Here is a 23,258-nt window from a genome sequence, read left to right on the forward strand (position 1 = left end):
ATAAATGCCATTTGGACTTGATGTATTGCTCTTTTTACACATTGCTGGATTCAATTTGCTAATATTTTGTTAAAGATTTATGTATCCATATTCATGAGGGATATTGATCTGTAATGTTCTTTTCTTGTAGCATCTTTGTCATATTTTGGCTTCAGGATTATTTATTGCTGGTGTCACCAAACAAATTGGAAACTCTTCCTTCCTCCTTTGTGTTCTGAAAGGATTCGTGTAAGATTGGCATTATTATTTTTTCCTTAAATGTTTTATTGAATTTACCAAGGAAACTATCTGGTCCTGGAGTTTTGTCTGTGGGAAGATTTTTAATTAGGAATTCAACATCTGTAACAGACAATATTTGTAAAAAGGGACCATTAAATTTTTGTATTTATTTTTGTGTCAGTTTTGATAATTTGGATTTTTCAAGAAATTTTCTCATTTCGTCTAAGTTTTCAGATTTAGTGTCATTGACTTATTTATAATATTCATCTATTATCTTTTTAATATCTGTAGAATCTGTGATGATACCCCTCTTTTATTGCTGATACTGGTAATTTATGTTTACTTTCTTTATTTTTCTTCTTAATCAGTCTTACTGGGGTTTACCAATTTTATTAATCTTTTTAGAAAACCAACTTTTGGAATTTTTAATTTACTCTATCATTTGTTTTTTATTTTGTTGATTTCTGTTCTTATCATTATTTTTTCTGCTACTCACTTTGGGTTTAAATCACTCCTCTAGTTCTGGAAGTAAAACTTAGGTCATTAATTTTAAATCTTTCTTCTTTTCTAACACTGTAAGCATTTAATGCTATAAATTTTACTCTAAGCACTGCCTAGCTGCAACCCTCAGTTTTTTGGTTGTTGTTTTTTTTTTTTGCAGTACGTGGGCCTCTCACTGTTATGGCCTCTCCCGTCGCGGAGCACGGGCTCCAGACGCGCAGGTCCAGCAGCCATGGCTCACGGGCCCAGCCACTCCACAGCATGTGGGATCTTCCCGGACCGGGGCACGAACCCGTGTCCCCTCCATCAGCAGGCGGACTCTCAACCACTGCACCACCAGGGAAGCCCAACCCTCAGTTTTTGATAGGTTGTATTTTTATTCAGTATGAAATATTTCCTAACTCTCCTTGTGATTTCTCCCTTGTCCTGTGGGTACTGCTTAATATCCAGATATGTGGGACTTTTCTAGTTATATTATTATTGATTTCTCATTTATTTCTGTTGTCAAAAGAGAACATACTACATAAAACTGAAATGTACTAAGGCTTATTTTATGGTTCAGCATATGGTCTATTTTGATGAATATTCCATATGCACTTGAAAAGAATTGATGGCATTTGTGATAGACTGAACAATGGCCCCAAAGGTATCTAGGTCCTAATTCTTGGAAACTGAATGTTACCTTATATGATGTATTAGTCAGGTTCTCAAGAGAAACAGAACTAATAGGATGTGTGTGTATAAATTTAGAGAGAAAGAGATTTTAAAGAATTGGGCTCATGCAATTATGGAGGTTGGCAAATCCAAAATCTGCAGGGTAGTTGGCAGGCTGAAGACCCAGAAGAGAGTTGCAGTTTGAGTCCAAAGGCCAGTTGCTGGCAGAATTCCGTTTTCTTCCAGGGAAGTCGGTCTTTTTCTATTAAGGCTTTAACTGATTGGATGAGGCCCATCCACATTATGGGGGGTAATTTGCTTCACTCAAAGTCTACTGATTCAAATGATAATCTCATCTAAAAAATGCCCTCACAGAAACATCTAGAATAATGCTTGACCAAATATCTGGGTACTGTGGCCTAGCTAACTTGACACATAAAATTAACCACATATGGCAACAGAACCTTTGCAGATATGATTAAGTTAAGAATCCTGAGATGGGAAGATTATCCTGGATTATCCAGATGGGCCCTAAATGTGATCATGAGTGTACTTATAAGGAAAGCAGAGGGAGATGTGATTACAGAGACAGAAGAGAAGGGGATGCCATGATGAAGCAGACAGAAATTTGAAGATGCTCTGCTGCCAGCATTGAAGATGGATAAAGGAGCCATGAGCCACAGAAGGCAAGCTGGAATCTGCAGGAGAAACCCCACTAAAAGCTGCGAAAGGCAAGGAAATGGATTCTCCCTGAGAGCCTCTGGAGTGTGCACTGCATTCTGACACCTTGGTTTTGGCCCCGTGAAACTAATTGCAGACTTCTGACCTTCAGAGGTAGAAGAGAGTGAATGTATGTTGTTTGGAGCCAACTGGCTTGTGGTCATTTGTTACAGGGGCCATACAAAACTAAAACAGATTTTACTGCCTGGAAGCGGGGTGCTGCTGTAACAAACACCTGAAAACACAGAGTAGCTTTGGATTTGGGGAAAGGATAGACTCTGGAAGAATTCTGAGAAGCATGATAGAAAGAGCCTGGATTGCTGCGAGTAGACTGTTAGGAGAAATAACGGTTGTTAAAGACTGTCAGTGACGGCTCAGATGGAAGTGAGGGGCACAGTAGAAAAGCCCACATAATCTTAGAGAACACCTAGATTGTCATAAACAGACTGTTGGCAAAAAGTATGGATGTTCAAGGTGCCGCTGGTGAAGGTTCAGAGGAAATGAGGAACATGTGATCAGAAGGAAAGAGGATCCTTATTATATCATGGCAGAAAGCTTAGCTGAATTATGTCCTCCTGTTGTGAGGAGAGCAGAACTTGTGAGCAAGTGTAGCTGAGGAGACTTCCAAGCAAAGTGCAGAGGATGCAGCCTGGTTTCTTCTTGCTGCTTATAGTAAAATTTGAGAGGTAACAGATAAATTGAGGGAAGAACTGTTAAGCACCAAGAATTGATGATTTGGGAAACTCTTGACCTATCCAGATTGCAAAACATGCTAATTAGGAGAGTCACTGTCCAAAAAGCAGACTGTAGAGAGAAGGCCAAGGGTGTGTCTGGAGAGCCATTTGCTAGTGCTGAAGAGATGAGACACGTCACCATGGATCCCCCCAGCCATTTGAGCAGAAGCCAAGAATAGAGATGGGAGACTCCAGGGAAGCTCTGTGGAAGAACCTCTTGCTTCATGGTGTGATTAATGTCCTTGACATACACAAGGGTTTTGAGAATGCTATGTCAGCAGAAACACTGCCAGCTTGAACTGAAAGAGAAAGGGTGAAATGAAAGAAGGTTGTCACCAAAATTCTAGAGGCCGGAAGCAGGCTGATAAAACTACTCTGGTGCAAACATGTGCTACCCTTCAAGAAAAAAGAAGATGGGGAAGCAGGGGGCAGGGTAGGGGTGGAAGCCTCAAGCCACAGAGGATAACTCCTGGATCTTGAGACCTAATGGAGTTTGGCCAGTTGGATTTCAAAATTGCTTGGGGCTGGTGACTCTTTCTTCCTTCCATTCTCTCCCTTTTGAAATGGGAATGTCTACAGCTGTTACCCTGTGCCCGTCCCACAATTGTATTTTGGGAGCAGGTAACTTGTTTTCTAATTTTACAAGTCCACAGATGGAGAGGAATTTTGCCCCAGGATGGATCATACCCAGAGTCTCACCCATACCTGTTTTACATGATATACGTGACGAGATTTTGAGCTGATGATATTTAGACAAGATTTGTGGCTTGAGATGATACTGTCATAGGTTGAGACTTAGGAGGATGCTAGGATGAGGTGACTATGTTTTGTGTGTGGGACAGACGTGACTCTTTGAGGTCTGAGGGTTGGACTGTGGTTGACTAAAAAATGGTCCCCAAAGATATTCAGATTATAATCCCTGAACTTGTGACTATTACCTTATATGGCTTTAAAGAAAACCTCAGTCCTCCTCTTTTTTGTCTCTCCTCTTACTCTCACACTACTATCACACTCACAACACTTCTGACACCAGATGTGTGAGAGTTTTTCCCACACCAAGCAACTGTATGACACCAGATGAGTGTCCTACAATTCAACTCAATTCTGACACTGTCTACCTGGAGACAGCAACAGATCCCATAAGACTGCCCCCCACCTTCCATCTCAGACGCCAGTCAAAAGTCCACATTGTTACCTGTGCTTCTGACCAACCAGCTGTAAACTGGAGGTTCCCGCAACACTCCCCTTGGTTTTGATTAATTTGCCACAGTGACCCACAGAACTCAGGAAAACCGTTTACTTACTGCCTACCAGTTTATTATTAAAAATAGGATAAAAGATACCCATGAACATCCAGATGGACGAGATGCATGGGGCAAGGTATATGGGAAGGGGCATGGAGCTCCCACGCCCTCTCCTAGCACCTCCATGTGTTCACGAACCTGGAAGCTCTCTAAACCCCAAACTACTGGGGTTTTTATGGACGCTTCATCATGCAGGCATGATTGATCACTAACCCCACTTCCAGCTCCTCTCCCCTCTCTGGAGAATGATGGGTGGGACTGAAAATTGATTTAAAAATTGATCATACCTACATGATGAAGCCACCACGAAAATCCTAATAGTGTGGGGTTCAGAGAGCTTCTACGTTGGTGAACACATCCATGTGCCAGGCGGGTGAAGCTCCTCAACTCCATGGGGATAGAAACTCCCGTGCTTGGGACTGCCCCAGACTTTGCCTTACGTATCTCTTCATTTAGCTGTTCCTCTGTATCTTTATCATATCCTTTAACAAATGGTAAACATAAGTGTTGCCCTGAGTTCTGAGAGCTATTCTAGCAAGTAATTGAATCCAAGGGGGAGAAGGCCCTGGGGATCACTGATCTGTTGTCACGTTGGACAGAAGTTGTGGGTAAACTGGGGACCAACTACTTGTGAGTGGCATCTGCAGTCTTGTAGGACTGAGCCCTTCACCTGTGGGATCGATGCCATCTCCAGGTAGATAGTGTGAGAACTGAGTTAAACTGTAGACACCCATCTGGTGTTGTGGAGAATTGCTTGGTGTGGGGAATAACCCCACACATCTGGTGTCAGAAGTGTTGTGAGTGTGGCAGTCGTGTGAGAGCAGAGGAGAGACTCACAGGAGTGGTGTGGGTTTTCTATACAAGGGCAAAAGGGGCTTTACATGTGTGACTAAGTTAAGGATCTTGAGATGAGAAGATTATCATGGGTTATCCAAGGTGGGCCCTAAATGTAATCACAAGTGGTCCTTGTAAGAAAGAAGCAGGCACAGGTACATTTGACTACAGAGAAGAAGGAAATGTGAAGGAAAATGCTACATTTCTGGCTTTGCAGGTGGAGGAAGGGACTGTAAACCAAGGATGCAGCTCTGGAAGCTGGAAAAGGCAAGGAAACAGAGCCTCCAAAGGCAGTGCTGCCCACTGGCACCTTGATTTGGGGCCAGAGAAACTGATGTCAGACATCCGACCTCCAGAACTGTGAGAGAGTTATTTTGTATTTTTAGCCATCAACTTTGCGGTAATTTGTTACAGCAGCCATAGATAGTGTTGTTCCAATCTTTATCATTACTGTTGTGTGTGTGCGTGCGTGCGTGCGTGCGTGTATGTGTTCTGTCTCATTTTATCAATTCCTAAGAGAGGATGGTTAAGCTCTCTCCAACCATGATTGTGAGTTTTTCTACTTCTCCCTTCAGTTCTCAGTTTTTGTTTCATGAGCTTGGAACCTCTATTGTTAGATACAGACATAATTAGGATGGTTGTATCTTCCTGATGAAATGTCTCTTTTATCATTATAAAATGCCCTTCACCTCTGGTGATACAGTAATACAGTTCAGGGGTCAGCCATGGCTTTGGGGGGAATTTACATGCAGATTTGGGAGGGGGTTCTCCACTCTGTGGCTCCTTCCTTCCAGGATGGCCTCCCCCAATTTCTATTTACCCTGCCAGCCTCAAACTCCATGCTCTGGTACCTAACTTTGTGTCTTAGGATACATTTGACTGTGTCTGTGACTTACTGTGGCTTCCTACTTGACTTTTAGTCACCCCAAGCTCTTACAGATTGGTCAGTGCCTCCAGGGGCAAGTCACAGGAAAGCAGGATTTAAGAGTGCACCTCCCTCCTCAAGAGTCAAATACCCTCCAGTTTCTGCCTGCTTTCTTTGCTCTCCAGTGTCTTAAAATAATGTATGTATTTTTAAAATATTTTGTCTAGAGTTTATAACTGTTGTCTGTAAGAGGATTAGACTAATATAAGCTACTCTGTCATTGTTGAAACCAGAAACCCCCTTAATTACACTACAGTTTTTAAGAACTTCTAGAGTCCAAAAGAAAAAAAATTTTTTAATGCAAACAGCTACCTTGGGAAATGAGGAGGAAAGAAGTTAGGCAGCTGGCTTGGACTCATTCCTCTTCTGATTAGTGGGGGACATTCCCAGGGAAAGAAAGGCCAGCGACCTGGTCTAATCCCCTTGTAAATATACTGACAACTGGATATTTGCTAGGAGGAGAGTGCTTATAAACTAAATTCTTTCAGCATGACGTCTCTGGTTTAGAATGGCTTATCATAAACAGACCTAGACTCTGGATTTATGACTGGAAAGGGTAATATTAGAGTTGTACAACTATTGGGTATAAAATAGAGATGACATAAATTTAGAGGACCTAAGTGCCACTCCCCACCCCCACCCCCCGCCCCGCACTGTGTGAGGTGCCCTGCAAACCTTGTTAGAGACTTCATATATTATTGTGAGCCAGGGAGCACATGTCCAAGCAGACCCAGGAACCACCGGGGATGTCTCAGACTTCCCCCTGCTTTGCATGTGCCTCTTGATTATTATATTCATAAATTTGATACTGGCAAGATCTCTGCCTCAGGTCAGTCCAGTTTCACCTGATCCTTTGTGTTAGCTCAGAAAATATTCATAGCAAATACCTGAATGGGGCCAATATCCTTATTACAAAAGCTCATATAAATTATTAAGAAAAGCATCGAGACACCAAACGATACACACACATAAGACTCAATAGGCAATTCACAAAAGAAAAAATGTAAATGAATATAGAAAAAGATTCATACTCCCTAGCAATCAGTGTAATTTATAACAACATGGAGTTGTTCTTGTATTTTTTTAATCTTGAAAAATTAGCAAAGATGACACAAACAGATGGAGAGATAAACGATGACACAAACAGATGGAGAGATATACCATGTTCTTGGTTTGGAAGAATCAATATTGTGAAAATGACTATACTACCCAAAGCAATCTACAGATTCAATGTAATCCCTATCAAATTACCAATGACATTTTTTACAGAAATAGAATGAAAAAAATCTTAAAATATGTATGGAGACACAAAAGACCCCGAATAGCCAAAGTAATCTTGAGGGAAAAAAAAGGAGCTGGAGGAATCAGACTCCCTGACTTCAGACTATACTACAAAGCTACAGTAATCAAGACAATATGGTACTGGCACAAAAACAGAAATATAGATCAGTGGAACAGGATAGAAAGCCCAAAGATAAACCCACGCACTTTTGGTCAACTAATCTATGACAAAGAAGGCAAGGATATACAATGGAGAAAAGACAGCCTCTTCAATAAGTGATGCTGGGAAAACTGGGCAGCTACATGTAAAAGAATGAAATTAGAACACTCCCTAACACCATACACAAAAATAAACTCAAAATGGATTACAGACCTAAATGTAAGGCCAGACACTATCAAACTCTTAGAGGAAAACACAAGCAGAACACTCTATGACATAAATCACAGCAAGATTCTTTTTGACCCACCTCCTAGAGAAATGGAAATAAAAACAAAAATAAACAAGTGGGACCTAATGAAACTTAAAAGCTTTTGCACAGCAAAGGAAACCACAAACAAGACGAAAAGACAACGTTCAGAATGGGAGAAAATATTTGCAAATGAAGCAACTGACAAAGGATTAATCTCCAAAATTTACAAGCAGCTCATGCAGCTCAATATCAAAAAAACAAAAAACCCAATCCAAAAATGGGCAGAAGACCCAAATAGACATTTCTCCAAAGAAGATATACAGATTGGCAACAAACACATGAAAAAATGCTCAACATCATTAATCATTAGAGAAATGCAAATCAAAACTACAATGAGGGGCTTCCCTGGTGGCACAGTGGATGAGAGTCTGCCTGCCGATGCAGGGGACACGGGTTCGTGCCCAAGTCAGGGAAGATTCCACATGCTGCGGAGCGGCTGGGCCCGTAATCCATGGCCGCTGAGCCTGTGCGTCCGGAGCCTGTGCTCTGCAACGGGAGAGGCCACAACAGTGAGAGGCCCGCGTACTGCAAATAAAAAAAACAAAACTACAATGCAATATCATCTCACACTGGTCAGAATGGCCTTCATCAAAAAATCTACAAACAACAAATGCCGGAGAGGGTGTGGAGAAAAGGGAACCCTCATACACTGTTGGTGGGAATGTAAATTGATACAGCCGTTATGGAGAACAGTATGGAGGTTCCTTAAAAAACTAAAAATAGAACTACCATACGACCCAGCAATCCCACTACTGGGCATATACCCTGAGAAAACCATAATTCAAAAAGAGTCATGTACCACAATGTTCATTGCAGCTCTATTTACAATAGACAGGACATGGAAGCAACCTAAGTGTCCATTGACAGATGAATGGATAAAGAAGATGTGGCACATATATACAATGGAATATTACTCAGCCATAAAAAGAAATGAAATTGAGTTATTTGTAGTGAGGTGGATGGATCTAGAGTCTGTCATACAGAGTGAAGTAAGTCAGAAAGAAAAAACAAATACCATATGCTAACACATATATATTGAATCTAAAAAAAAAAAAATGGTCACGAAGAACCTAGGGGCAAGACGGGAATAAAGATACAAAGCTACGAGAGAATGGACTTGAGGACATGGGGAGGGGGAAGGGTAAGCTGGGACAAAGTGTATATATGGACATATATACACTACCAAATGTAAAATAGATACCTAGTGGGAAGCAGCCACATAGCACAGGGAGATCAGGTCGGTGTTTTGTGACCAGCTAGAAGGGTGGGATAGGGAGGGTGGGAGGGAGGGAGACGCAAGAGGGAAGAGATATGGGGATATATGTATATGTATAACTGATTCACTTCATTATAAGGCAGAAACTAACACACCATTGTAGAGCAATTATACTCCAATAAAAATGTTAAAAAAAAAAAAAAGGCAGAAGACCTAAATAGACGTTTCTCCAAAGAAGACATACAGATGGTCAAGAGGCACATGAAAAGCTGCTCAACAACACTACTTATTAGAGAAATGCAAATCAAAACTACAATGAGGTATCACCTCACACTGGTTAGAATGGGCATCATCAGAAAATCTACAAACAACAAATGCTGGAGAGGGTGTGGAGAAAAGGGAACCCTCTTGCACTTTTGGTGGGAATGTAAACTGATATAGCCACTATGGAGAACAGTATGGAGGTTCCTTAAAAAACTAAACTTAGAATTACCATAAGACCCAGCAATCCCACTACTGGGCATATACCCAGAGAAAACCATAATTCGAAAAGACACATGAACCCCAATGTCCACTGCAACACCATTTACAATAGCCAGGTCATGGAAGCAACCTACATGCCCATCGACAGACAAATGGATAAAGAAGATGTGGTACATATATACAATGGAATATTACTCAGCCATAAAGAGGAATGAAATTGGGTCATTTGTAGAGATGTGGATGGACCTAGAGACTGTCATACAGAGTGAAGTCAGTCAGAAAGAGAAAAACAAATATTGTATATTAATGTATATATGTGGAATCTAGAAAAATGGTACAGATGAACCGGTTTGCAAGGCAGAAATAGAGACACAGATGTAGAGGACAAACATATGGACACCAAGGGGGGAAAGTGGGGGTGTGGTGGTGTGATGAATTGGGAGATTGGGATTGACATATATACACTAATAGGTATAAAATAGATAACTAATAAGAACCTGCTGTATAAAAATAAATAAAATTCAAAAAAATTAGCAAACAATTTTATAAAAACTGTAATTTCTAAAAATAGCCAGGGTAGAGGGAAGAGACAGTCTCACACCTTGCTGGAGGGGAGCAAACCTTAATGCAAATCTTTTGAAAAGCAATTTCATAATATTCTTCAAAAGCCCCAATAATTTCATTTATGCAGATTCATCCTAAAGGAAATAATTCTAAATACAAAGAAATCTATGCCCTAAAATTTTTTAAATTGGAAGTAATCTAAAAAGTACAACAGTAAGTGAATGGTTAAACATAGTGTGGTGTATCTATTCACTGGAATATTGTCCCACTATTTCAAATAATGTTGATGAAAACTACATAGTAATACATGAATATAATGCAATGTTAAGGGGAAAAAAGTAGGCTATAAAATGGTTCACATAGGGCTTCCCTGGTGGCGCAGTGGTTGAGAGTCCGCCTGCCGATGCAGGGGACACGGGTTCGTGCCCCGGTCTGGGAATATCCCACATGCCGCGGAGCGGCTGGGCCCGTGGGCCATGGCTGCTGAGCCTGTGCGTCCGGAGCCTGTGCTCCGCAACGGGAGAGGCCACAACAATGAGAGGCCCGCGTACAAAAAAAAAAAAAAAAAAAAAAAAAAAGATAAGCTGAGGCACATTAACTTTTTTTTTTTTTAAAGAGTTTATTTGAGTCCACATTGATTTAACTGGGCAGCACCAAACCAAAGGTGATTAGGAGCTCTCACTGACAGGAGCTAGGGGAGGGGTTTTACAGAGAAGAAGCAAAGCAAGGAAATTATTTGATTGGCCACAGCTTAAGCAGTTAGTTGCCTTATTTGGGAAAGCCTAGTTGGCTGTTTGTGGTTGGTGGTTCTTAAGTTTCATTTTCTCTGGTTCAAGTGCATCAACTCTGGCTTAGGTTTTGGTTTGCCTGCATGAGGCACCAAGGCATTAGAGCCAATTCAGTCTAATGGCCTCCTTGTTCGATTACCTTAACATGCATCACACCTTTTCCCTCCACGTTCAGTAAAGTAATTCCTCACTCAGTGGGCATGACTATTGGACAGCTACTACTTTCCTTCCTAAACCAACACGTGTAGAGTGGTACACACAACCAAAGAAAATAAGAAAGTGGAAGCCAGGCTATTAAAAAAAATGTTTGCCGAGTTGTCTACAAAGTATAATTTAATTTCATAAATCTTGTAAGAAAAATGACAAGGTGATATGCACATCCTTGAAATGGTTTAAAGAAACAAACACCAAAATGCTGCGCCCATCCGCTTCATGCCATAGAAATATTGAACGAAGGTGGAGCCCGGAGAGAAAACGGCTTCAATTGGTGGTTCTCCAAGTGCGATCTGCAGACCCCTAGGGTATGTGTGGGCAATATGGTTTTCATACTAATACTAAGATTTTATTATTATTCTTTCTCACTATGTTGACATGTGCACTGATGGAACAAAAGCAATGGCAGGTAAAACTTCTGGTGTTGGAGTGTAGAAGAACTCAGCGGCGCCAAACAGTACTGGTAGTCATTACATCAGTCACTGTCACAAATTAGTGACTTTTTAAAAGAGTCAGATTCAACTGAGAACGTACAAAAGAAATCAGTAAAGGTTATCCATTTTATTTAATCTCTACCCTTGATTTATAATCCTTTTACCATTCTGTGTAGTGAAATGGGAAGCAGGCATCAAGCATTTCTGCTACAATCTGAAGTGTCTTGGTTGTCTCTATGAAAAGCACTCATGTGATTACGCTTACACGTAAGCTGCACTAGCTGCTTTTTCTAGAGAACATCATTTTTGCTTGGAAGTATGATGGACAACTGAAAGCTATTCAGACTTGTGTACCTGGCAGACATTTTCTTGAAAATGAACAAAGTGAGTCTATCATTTCAAAGGGAAACAAGTCATAGGGAGATACTGATGGTATGTGTTGCTAATGACAAAATGTAAGCTTTCAAGTGAAAAGGAGAATTCTAGAAAACTTGTATCTGCCATAGTGACTTTAATAGCTTCCCAGCACCTAAAGATTTTCCGGATGAGATTGGTGGTGATATTAAAAATTTGTGTTTTTTATAGTGTAAAATGAAGTGTGTTAATATTTGGAAGATCTGCATAATCAGTGAACCAATGTTTTTCTAAATGGTCAATACATGATGTTATAAAATCATGCATGGGTAAAAGGATCCATTAAAGTTCAAGAGAGATCAATGCATTTTAATGTAACAGATATGAAAAGTTATTGATATCATTTCAGACTCCACTCTGCAACTATAAGAAATTACAATTGTTAAACTTAGCATAGTATCAGAATAATCCACAATGATCTGAGAAGGCTATTGAAACATTCTTACGTTTTCCAACTTTAAATCTATGCAAGGTCAAATTTTCTTCGTATACTTCCACCAAAGCGGCATATCACAAAAGATTGAATGCAGAAGCAGATGTGAGGATCCAGTTGTCTGCTTATAAGCCAGTCATTAAAGAAATTTGCAAAAATGTTGTATTAGTTTTCTCTTGCTGTTATAAAAAATTACCGCAAACTTAGTGGCTTAGTAATACATGCTTATTACCCTACAGTTCTGTAGGGCAGAAGTCCAACACACGTCTTACGGGACTAACAGGTGTTACAGGGCTGTGCTCCTTTTTCGAGGCTCTAATGGAGAATGTGTCTCCTTGCCTTTTCCAACTTGTAGAGGCCACACTCTTTCTTTGGCTTGAGGTCTCTTTCCTCTATATTCAAAGCCAGCAACACTGCATTTCCCTCTGACTCTTCTTTAGTTGTTGCATCTCCTTCCGACCACAGCCAGGAAAGGTTCTGCACTTTTAAGGATTTGTGTGACTAAGCCCACCTGGACAATCCAGGAAAACTCCCCATCTCAGGGTCCTTAACCCTAGTCACATTTACAAAGTCCCTTTTGCCATTTAAAGTTAACATATTCACAGGTTCTAGGGAATAGGGTATAGACTTCTTTGGGGGACATTATTCTACCTACCACAAATGTAAAACAGTGCCACTTTTCTTGCTAATTTTTTGCAGTAACATATAGTTATTTTTCATTAAAATGTTATGTTAATATGTCATTGGTTATTACTTTAAAAAGAATAAATTTTTTAAATTTCTCAGTTTTAATTTCTAATACCGTAAATATTGATAGATATAGTCCACATAAACAAAAGCTTTTAGGAGTCCTCAGTTTTGAGAGCATAAAGGGGTAGCAAAACCAAAAAGTTAGAAAACGTCTAGCTTAACTTACTGAAATGGTAAAAGCAGACATCATAGGAACTCCTTTAAAATAACACAAACATCGGGAATTCCCGGTGGTCCAGTGGTTAGGACTCGGTGCTCTCACTGCCAGGGCCCCAGGTTCAATCCCTGGTTCAGGGAAATAAGACCCTGCAAGCTGCATGGTGCAGCCAAATAATAATAATAATAATAATAATAATAATAATAATAATAATAATAATAATAATAATAATAATAATACAAACATCCTCCGAGGAGAGATGAGCCATCCTAGCTCTCATGCAGAGAAAATGATGTAAATGTGAGTCATTACGTGAATCGACATAATCTTTCAGGCAATTGCTGGCAATTTCTAGACATACTGGCAAGAGCTGTTTCAGGGTGTCCTTCAAGCATCCCTTCTGTCCACAGTGTCACCCATGACTGGCAATACTGCAGATCTGTTGCCAGCAACTGGCCCATGGCTGGGTTTCATAGCTGGCAGACTGGCTCTGTCCTGAAACCCTACAGGTGAGACTATCCAAACACGGTGTATCATGGAAAGTGGCTTTGCATGGCTCAAAGGGGAGGCAAAGAAACTGTTCCAGACTTGAAAACACAACAGTCCAAAACCTATGGGACACAGCAAAAGCAGCCTTGAGACGGAAGTTTATAGCGATACAAGACTACCTCAGGGAATAAGAAAGATCTCAAATAAACAACCTAAACTTATGGCTGAAAAACTAGAAAAAAGAACACACAAAGCCCAAAGTTAGCAGAAAGAAAGAAATCGTCAAGAGCAGAGCAGAAAGAAATGAAATAGACACTTTAAAAACAAAAGAAAAGGGCTTCCCTGGTGGCATAGTGGTTGAGAGTCCACCTGCCGATGCAGGGGACACAGGTTTGTGCCCCGGTCTGGGAAGATCCCACATGCTGCGGAACGGCTGGGCCCGTGAGCCATGGCCACTGAGCCTGCATGTCTGGAGCCTGTGCTCCGCAACGGGAGAGGCCACAACAGTGAGAGGCCCGCATACCGCAAAAAAAAAAAAGAAAGAAAAAGAAAAAGAAACGATTAATGAAACTAAGAGCTGGTTCTTTGAAAAAAACAAAATTGATAAACCTTTAGCCAGACTCATCAAGAAAAACAGATTGAGGACCCAAATCAATAAAATCAGAAATGAAAGAGGAAAAGTTACAATTGACACCACAGAAATGCAAAAACTCATAAGAGATTACTATGAACAATTATATGCCAATAAAATGGACAACCTAGAAGAAATGCATACATTCCTAGAAACATACAATCTCCCAAGACTGAATCAGAAAGAAATAGAAAATATGAACAGACTAATTACCAGTAATGAAATTGAATCAGTAATTAAAAAAAAAAACCTCCTGACAAACAAAAGTCCAGGACCAGACTGCTTCACAGATGACTTCTACCAAATATTTAAAGAAGAATTAATACCAAACTATTAATGTCAAACTATTCCAAAAAACTGAAGAGGAAAGAATGTTCCCAAACTCATTTTATGAAGCCAGCATTTACCTGAAAGCAGACAAAGACGCCACAAAAAAAGAAAATTACAGGCTAATATCACTGATGAACACAGATGCAAAAGTCCTTAAGGAAATATTAGCAAGCCAAATTCAACAATACATTAAAGGGATCATACATATACCATGATCAAGTGGGATTTATCCCAGGGATGCAAGGATGGTTCATTATCTACAAATCAATCAATGTGATACACCACATTAACAAAATGAAGAACAAAAATCACAGTATCATCTCAATAGATGCAGAAAAAGCTTTTGACAAAATCCAACACCTCTTTATGATAAAAACTCTCAATAAAGCAGTTATAGAGGGAACACACCTCAACATAATAAAGGCTATATATGACAAACTAGCAGTCAACATTATACTCAAGGGTGAAAAACTGAAAATGTTTCTCTAAAATCAGAAACAAGGATGCCCACTCTTACCACTTTTATTCAACATAGTATTGGAAGTCCTAGCCACAGCAATCAGACAAGAAAAAGAAATAAAAGGAATTCAAATTGGAAAGGAAGGAGTAAAACTGTCACTGTTTTCGGATGACGTGATACTATATATAGAAAATCCTAAAACCATCAACCAAAAAACTATTAGAACTAAGAAATAAATTTAGTGAAGTTGCAGGATACACAATTAATATACTGAAAGCTGTTGTATTTCTATACACTAACAATGAACTATCAGAAAATAAAAATAAAATTAACTCATTATTGACTGGGGGATTTTTGCAGAAACTAATGCCTATGGCCGGTGATTTTTATTTTGGCCAGCCAAAAATAATTATGTTATTTCACTAACACTTTGCGGGTTTATTACATTCAACAGTTACACCTGACTCACCTGTAAAGTCTTCTAATTTTCATGAAATGTTGTCTTCAATTCACTCTTCTGTAGAAGCAAAGGAGCATTCTCGAGCACCATGAGTTTCATTTTCACTTTCTGTATCAGAATCAATCACTAAGGTTTTTTGTTTTTTTTTGGCCTAATATTCACATCGTCTGAATCAGAACTATATTCTGAAGAACTATCATCTTCTGAGACACTAGTATATATGTCACTCGGACAATCAGAGAAAGTATCTGCATAAAATTCGCCGAAAAATTCTTCCTCACTCAAAATTCTGTGATGCGTCATTTTAGAAAATTTTACATTTATAATATACACAAGGTTGGAACAAAAACCTAATGGAACAAAATGTGAATGATAACGACAATCATGAGTTCTATAATGAACCCCTGATCAATTTTAAGTTCTAACAACTTTGCATGGTGATGTTAGTTGTATCACTCTCTAAAAACGGATTAATACATCTCTGGTCAATAATGTGTTAAGAAAACAATCCCATCTACAATTGTATCAAAAAGAATACCCAGGAATAAATCTAACCAAGGAGGTAAAAGACCTATACTTGGAAAACTATAAGACACTGATGAAAGAAACTGAAGATGACAAAGACAAATGGAAAGATATAACACGGTCATGGTTTGGAAGAATTAATATTGTTAAAATGCCCATACGCCCCAAGGCAATCTACAGAGTCCATTCAATGCCTATCAAAATATCCATGGTATTTTTCACAGAACTAGAACAAATAATTCTAAAATTTGTATGGAAACACAAAAGATCCTGAATAGCCAAAACAATCTTGAGAAAGAAGAACAAAGCTGGAGGTTACCACAATCCCTGATTTCAAACTATGTTATAAAGCTACAGTCATCAAAACAGTATGATACTGGCACAGACACATAGATCAATGGAACAGAATAGAGAACCCAGAAATAAACCCACCCTTATATGTCAATTTATCTATGACAAAGGAGGCAAGAATAAACAGTGGGGGGAAGACAGCCTTGTCAATAAATGGTGTTGGGAAAACTGGAGAGCCACTTGCAAAAGAATCAAACTGGACCACTTTCTCACACTATACACAAAAATAAACTCAAAATGGATTAAAGTCTTAAATGTAAGACCTAAACCATAGGTTTTATGAAACCATAAAACTCCTAGAAGAAAACATAGGCAGTAGGCTCTTTGACATTGGTCTTAGCATATTTTTTTGGATCTGTCTATTCAGGCAAAGGAAACAAAAGCAAAAATAAACAAATAGCACTACCTCAAACTAAAAAGCTCTTGCATGGCAAAGGAAACCATCAACAAAATGAAAAGGCTGCCTACTGAATGGGAGAAGGTATTTGCAAATAATACATCTGGTAAGGAGTTAATATCCAAAATATACAAATATAATATATCCAAAATATACAACTCAACATCAGAAAAACGAATAACCCAATTTAAAAATGGGCAGAGGAGCTAAATAGACATTTTTCCAAAGAAGATATACAGATGACCAACACACATGAAAAGATGTTCAACATCACTAACCATCAGGAAAATGCAAATCAAAAGCACAATGAGATATCACCTCACACCTGTCAGAATGGCTATTATCAAAAAGAGAAGAAATAACAAGTGTTGGCAAGGATGTGGAGAAAAGGGAACCCTTGTACACTGGTGGTAGCAATGTAAGTTGGTGCAGCCACTATGGAAAACAGTATGGACGTTGTTCAAAAATTTTAAAATTATTTACACTTAGGTTGCTTCCCTATCTTGGCTATTGTAAACAATGCTACAATGAACATAGGGGTGGATATATCTTTTCGCGTTTTCATTTTCTTTGGATAAATACCTAGGAGTGGAATTGCTGGACCATATGGTAGTTCTAGTTTTAATTTTTTGAGGAAACTTAAAATCCCCTGCACACCAAAACCTGAAGCAGAAACCACCCCTTCTGGAACCGAGGTCAGGTTCAGGAAGGTGCTTACTCATCCTTCACAAACCAGCATGTGAAAAGCAGCTGAGAGTGACAATCTCAAAGGAGAACCATGAAGGGAATTAATTCATCAAAGATTACTCAGCCACAGACCAGCTGATGCACTGACATGGAACCTTCTAAGTGGGCTAAAGAGGGCTGCTGCATCAGGTCAGACAGACTCAAGGTCTACACTTAATTCTGCCCCTCGTTATCCATGTATATTTGGGAAACATCTTTGTCTTTGTTGACTTCTATTTCCCCATATATAAAAGAGCAATAATAACGTTCCACCCCTCCAGAGTTGTTCTAATGGTTCAAGTTAAGACAAATAAAATGTAAAGCACATATAAATGGGGTCCAAGAACTGTCCATTCCCTATTCCTCTTTTTCTTGCTTTAAAAAGTTGACATGTCAAGAATCCAAGAAATGTATAGGTCCTGCTCTAGAGATGTTCACAGGAAGTGAGGGAGAAAAGTGACTTGTCTGCAGTAGATGCTGTGCAAAGGAATGCTAGCAGAGAGAGGTGCATGTAGCTTAGTACAGCCAGTGGAACAATGGTGTAAGGGGAATAGGGCTGGAACAGTCTTGTGCATTAAGCAAGCTTTGGCTTAGTTTCATGTGAAGGAGTCAAAAAATAACAATGGCCTGTTGAACAAGATAAAATTGTTTTTCCCTCCCTGAGACACAGTAAGGAGGTAAGCAATTCTAAGCTAGTGGCTCCACAATCATCAAAGACAGAGCTCCCTCCATTTTATTGATTCTCCATCCTCATGGTCGTCACGGTCCCAGATGGCTGCTTGAGCTCTGGTTATCACCTCCACGTTCCAGATAGCAAGAAGAATAAGAGTGAGGATGTACCTCTTCTCCTTCCATCCCATCAGCCAGAACTTACTCACACGGCTTCACCTAGAGTGATCTGTGGGATTTCTGAGTGGAGTGGTCCATGAGTAGTGGTCCACATGTCTGGGGCTCTGGGGAGAGGACTAAGTTGGAGATTCATCAACATAGAGGTGGCAGCTTAGGTCATGGGTGGATTCCCCAAGAAGAGTGCGCACAGTGAGAACAGAACTCCAGTGACGCCTGGAAGCAACAATGGGCAGAGGAGGTGAAATCCACCATGGAGAGAAATAAGGCGAGCACGGCATCAAGGAGAAAATTTTTCAGTCAATAGTGTTCAGTAGTAAAAGTCAGGCTACTTAGGAGTGATGTCATGGAAAATGGCAGACCAGGGGCTCCAAGAATCAGTACCTCCACTTAAGCAACCATTAAGCTGATAAAATCTAACAGAATCAGCTTTTCTGGAACTCTGGAATCTAATAAAAAAAAAACCTAGAGCAACCAGGGGAGTGACTCATGAAGAAAGAGGCTGCTATTTCAGTAAGAAATTGTTGCAGCATTTTTGCTTACCCACCCACCATCTCCCATTCCCCAGCCCAGCAGCAGCCAGGGGGACAACAGCCTGAATCCCTGCTGTGGTTTGCTGATGCCAAGGTGGGCAATACAGACCTTGTTCTCAAAAATGTGGCTGTACATTTTGGCCCAGCTGGCAGGTCCGTGAGGGTGCGGAGGCTGACATTTGCTTCACCCCCCTCAGACTGGAGCAGCTTCCCAAGTGGCATCTTTTGAAAGGATTTGAAGACATACAGTACCCACAGTTGTCTGGGGCAAGGGGCGGCAGATGGGGTTAAGCAGCAGACAAACCAAAAAGCCTGGAAAGGGGAAGGCTGAGGAGGAAGATTACTGGAAGAACAAGGGCTTTGAAGGGCTACTTCTTATATCAGGAAATCCAGACTACAACACACATGTCCGGGGCCAGACATATGCTCAGAAAAGACCTGAGAGGATCCTAGGCTTGCACTTTTGGCTAATCTTCCATGCAAGCAGGAAACAAAGACTAAGGCAGAGTTGCAGGTGGCCTGGTTAAGTACAGCAGGAGAACCCAGCTCAGGGCCAATCTACAAAGACCAGGAGAGGTTTCTTCTAATTTGGGGTGGGGTGGGGGTGAACTCCAGGTATTTAAGGAAATCTGTGTCAAGTCAGTGGCTGACCAATGAGATAATGGAACAGAGACCTCAGTGACTACACATGATTGGAATACAGTCTGCACGTGGAAGCAACCTAAATGTGCATCGACAGAGGAATGGATAAAGAAGATGTGGTACATATATACAATGGAATATTACTCAGCCATAAAAAGGAATGAAATAATGCCATCTGCAGCAACATGGATGGACCTAGAGATTATCATACTAAGTGAAGTCAGTCAGACAGAAAGACAAATATCATATGATATCACTGATATGTGGAATTTTAAAAGATGATACAAATGAGCTTATTTACAAAACAGAAACAGACTCACAGACTTCGAAAACAAACTTATGGTTACCAAAGGGGAAAGGGGATAAATTAGGAGTTTGAGATGAACAGATACACACTACTATATATAAAATAGATAATCAACAAGGACCTACTGTATAGCACAGGGAACTATACTCAATATTCTTTAATAACCTATATGGGAAAAGAATCTGAAAAAGAGTGGATATATGTATATGTATAACTGAATCACTTTGCTGTACACCTGAAACTAACACAACATTGTAAATCAACTATACCCCAATATAAAATAAAAATTAAATTAAAAAAAGGAATACAGTCTGCAAAAATAGTTTGGAAATGTCACTAAACAAATGCATGATTGTAACCCTTAACAAGCAATAACGGCAAACCTTGCCAAGGGGTACAGAATCTGATTTCCAGAGCTGCCACAATATTCAAATTGTCTAGTTGTCAACAAAAAATTACAAGGCATACAAAGAAAAAGTATGACTCATTCACAGGAAAAAGAATTTGGCAGAAACCATCTCCGAGGAAGCCCAGAAATTGGACTTGCTAAGACAAAGACTTTAGATGAACTGTCTTAAATATGCTCAAATAGCTCAAGGAAACTGTGGACATAGAACTAAAGGAAACCAGAGAACAATCAATGTATAAACGAATAGAAGAGATCAACAAAAAGACAGAAATTATAAAAAGGAACCAAACAGAAGTAATTCTGGAGCTGAAATGTACAATAACTAAAATGAAAAATTTGAAAAGCTCAATAAAATTGACCAACTTTTAGCTAGACTGATAAAAAAGAGAAAAGGTATAATTAAATAATTAAAATCAGAATGACAGTGGGGACATCATTATGACCCTTGAAGAAAAACAAAGAATTATAAGGGCATACTATGAACAATTATACACCAACAAATTAGATAATCTACAGAAAATGGACAAATTCCTAGAAACACACAAATTACCAAAACTGACTCAACAAGAAATAGGAAATCTGAACAAACCTATAAAAAGTAAAGGGATTGAATCAGTAGTAAGAGATCGAATCAGTGATCAAAAATCTCTTCAAAGGCAGGATCAGATGGCTTCTCTGGGTGAATTCTACAAAACCTTTAAAGAAGAACTAACACCAATCCTTCTCAAACTCTACCAGAAAATGGAAGAGGGAATACCTCCTAAACTCATTTTACGAGTCTTTATGCTCCACATTAGGGGCTGAAATTCAGCCTCTCAATAAAGTACAATACCGCAAGTTCCCAAAACAACGACAAACCTGGCTGGGCAGTCCTTTCTTGGGGATTCTGCAGAGATGACTCATACATCAGTTAGCGTTGAGTTTGTGACCCTGAAGGATCTTTACATTTTAAAGAACCTATTGTTTAATCATTGTTTCTGTTACTTGTAATTCATTTCTCTAATTTATCAAAGGTTATTATTTGGATCATTATTTTGTCTGTCAAAATGCGGACCTGCCCCATTTCCATCTTGGGTTTATTTTCATTTAAAAAGCTCTTTTTAAAATTTGTTTTTTCCCATTTATCTATAGCCCAATGATTTTTGACAAGGGGGGGCCAAGACCATTCACAGGGGGAAAGAACAGTCTCTGCAACAAATGGTGCTGGGACAACTGGATAACCACATGCCAAAGAATGAAGCTGGACCCGGACCTCACACCATATACAATAATTAACTCAAAACGTATCAACAATCTAAATGTAAGTGCTAAAACCATTACACTCTTAGAAGAAAACATAGAGGTAAATCTTCATGACTTTGGATTTGACAACAGATTCTTGACTATGACACCAAATGCACAAGCAATAAAAGAAAAAATTGATAAACTGGACTTCATCAAAATTAAAGCCATGTATGCACTAAAGGATATTATCAGAAAGTGAAAAGACAACCTGCAAAATGGGAGAAAATATTTGCAAATCATATATCTGATTGGGTCTGATATCCAGAATATATAAAGAACCACTTACAATAACAAAAAGATAACCCAATTAGAAATGGGCAAAGGACTTGAGTAGACATTTCTCTGAAGATATACAAACGGTCAACAAGCACAGGAAGGACACTCAACATCACTAGTTAACAGGGAGATCCAAACCAAAACCTTCATACCCATTAGGAAGGCAATAAATAATTTTAAATTTTAATGTTAAGTAACAAGTGATGGAGAATGTGGAGAAATTGGAACCCTCTGTTCACTGTTGGTAGGAGTGTAAAATGGTTCAGGCTCGTGAAAAACAGTTTGATTGTTCCTCAAAAAGTTAAAAATAGAATTTCCATATGATCTAGCAATTCAACTCCTAGGTATGTACCCCAAAGAACTGAAAACAGGTATTCAGACAAATATTTGTACACGCATGTCTACAGCAGTGCTACTGACAATAGCCAAAAGGTGGAAACAGCACAAAGGCCCATCAGTGGATGAACAGATAAACAAATTGTGGTTTATACATGCAATGGAATATTATTCAGCCATAAAAAGGAATGAAGTGCTGATACATGCCACAATGTGGATGAACCTTGAAAACATTTATGCTAAGTGAAAGAAGCCAGCTACAAAAGGTCACATATTGTTATAATTCCATTTATATGAAATATCCAAAATAGGTAAATAGGTTGCCAGGGACTGAGGGCAGAAGGAGATGTGAAGAAACGTTTAAATGGGTAGGAGGTTTTGTTTTGGAGTGATGGAAATGTTTCAGAATTAGATAGAGGTGGCTGGGATTGTACCATACCGTGAACGTACTAAAAGCCATTGAATTGCACACTTTAAAATGGTTAATTTTATGTTGTGTGAACTTCACCTTTTTAAAATATGAAGCCACTCAGAAATATCAGATTATTGACAACTCACCCCTTGGACTCCAAATCCTGGAAACAACGTTCCAGGTCAATTCTCAGGTCATGGGTAGCAATTTAATTCCTGTTCAATTTTATCTGGTAGTTTTGAAGCTCTAGAATACAGACCAGGAAAACTCTCAAGATGTTAGCTCACCCCAGGCCACTAGAGCTCCCTTATTGTGAGTAAATACCGGGGGTGGGGTGGGGGGGTTGGAATGCGGGGACCTAAAACTACAAGACAGGAGACTGTCCACGAAGCAAATGCGCTACAGTCCTATGGTGCTGCCGCCAAGGCCTTCTTACATTACAGGCCCAGCCTCCACTCACTCTAAGGTCAGTGCTCAGTCCAACGTCAGGTCCATTCTGCGGTCCCTGCGGCGAATAGGGGTAAGCCAGGCCTCTCTCGCTCCCCTCGCCTTTCCAGGGCCGCGGCTCAGGTTGGGGCCCCGACGTGGACCGTGGAGCGTAGCGTCGCCTACGGGGCGGGGGTGGGGCCGGGGCGGGCCGGGGGCGGGGTCTGCGCCGGCGCCGGGTCCGGCGGGCGCTCTGCCAGCTGCGTAAACAATGCCGGAGCACCGCGGCGGAGCAGGTGAGCGGGCTGGAACGCGCGCGCGGGT

General features: G+C 40.0%; 1 protein-coding gene and 1 long non-coding RNA gene across 7 annotated transcripts in view; one reads left to right on the plus strand and one right to left on the minus strand.

The window, feature by feature from the left end:
* LOC109547538 (uncharacterized) overlaps nucleotides 1-23,114 on the minus strand; it is a 44,451-nt gene extending 21,337 nt beyond the window's left edge. The window contains exon 1 of one of the 3 annotated variants that reach the window (XR_012330183.1): nucleotides 22,969-23,114. This is a non-coding gene — a long non-coding RNA (uncharacterized lncRNA). The remainder of the gene's footprint in view (nucleotides 1-22,968) is intronic. The other 2 variants (XR_012330184.1, XR_002173340.3) reach the window with 2 other exon arrangements.
* PSEN2 (presenilin 2) overlaps nucleotides 1-23,258 on the plus strand; it is a 59,581-nt gene that overhangs the window by 9,669 nt on the left and 26,654 nt on the right. Inside the window, exon 1 of one of the 4 annotated variants that reach the window (XR_012330182.1) lies at nucleotides 22,955-22,974. The exons of 1 other annotated variant lie outside the window; for it this stretch is intronic. The gene's annotated coding sequence lies outside the window, so the exon portion shown is untranslated. Of the gene's footprint in view, nucleotides 1-22,954; nucleotides 22,975-23,149; nucleotides 23,231-23,258 lie in introns of those variants that run through there. 2 more of the 4 variants (XM_033851440.2, XM_033851444.2) reach the window with 2 other exon arrangements.

The sequence above is a fragment of the Tursiops truncatus genome, chromosome 1 (genome assembly GCF_011762595.2).
Source record: "Tursiops truncatus isolate mTurTru1 chromosome 1, mTurTru1.mat.Y, whole genome shotgun sequence".
Lineage (NCBI taxonomy): Eukaryota > Metazoa > Chordata > Mammalia > Artiodactyla > Delphinidae > Tursiops > Tursiops truncatus.